Source organism: Pinus tabuliformis, chromosome Q (genome assembly GCF_031772625.1).
Source record: "Pinus tabuliformis cultivar Carrire ecotype Pingquan chromosome Q, CPIR1, whole genome shotgun sequence".
NCBI lineage: Eukaryota > Viridiplantae > Streptophyta > Pinopsida > Pinales > Pinaceae > Pinus > Pinus tabuliformis.
This window is the reverse complement of record NC_142296.1, coordinates 55,841,867-55,842,848: the sequence shown is the minus strand read 5'-3', so window position 1 is coordinate 55,842,848 and position 982 is coordinate 55,841,867.

Sequence of the window (982 nt, the reverse complement as noted above, 5' to 3'; positions counted from 1 at the left end):
TTGATCATTGTGTTTATCTCATAAGGCAAAATGATGGCAACTATATTATATTGTTATTGTATGTAGATGACATGCTTGTTGAAGGTTCTAACATGCAGGAAATAAATGCGCTCAAAATAAAATTAGCAAACTCATTTGCAATGAAGGATTTGGGTGCTGCAAAACAAATCCTTAGTATGAGAATAACTAGAGATAGGAAGAATCACAAATTAACATTTTTTCAAAGTGAGTACATAGAAAAGGTGTTGAAAAGGTTTAATATGCAGAATGCAAAACCAGTTAGTATACCTTTGGCTAGCCATTTCAAATTAAGTAAGGAGGAGTGTCCCAAGCCTCATGAAGAAATGGCTCATATGTTTAAAGTTCCATATGCATCAATAGTTGGAAGCTTAATGTATGCAATGGTCTGCACAAGGCCTGATATTGCACATGCAGTGGGAGATGTAAGCAGGTACATGAAAAATCTAGGAAAAGAACATTGGATGGCGGTGAAGTGGATTCTCAGGTATTTGAGAGGTACCACAAATCATGCATTATGCTTTGGTGGTTCAAACATTGTTCTGCAGGGATATGTTGATGCAGATATGGTGGGTGATAGAGATAACAGGAGAAGCACAACAGGGTATGTGTTTACTGTAGGTGGAAAAACTGTCATTTGGGTCCTAAAACTGCAAAGTGTTGTTGCATTCTCAACAACAGAAGCAGAGTATGTTGTTGCTACAGAGGCTAGTAAAGAAATGATTTGGTTACAAAGGTTTCTGGATGAATTGGGTAAGAAGCAGGAGTTGGGCAAGTTATACAGTGACAACCAAAATGCCATACATCTTGCAAAGAACTCTACATTTCATTCCAAGACTAAACATATACAACTCAAGTACCATTTCATACGGTCAACGTTGGAAGATGGATAGTTGAAGCTGGAAAAGATACACACTAGCCATAATCTTGCAGATATGTTAACAAAAGTTGTAACCAGGGAGAA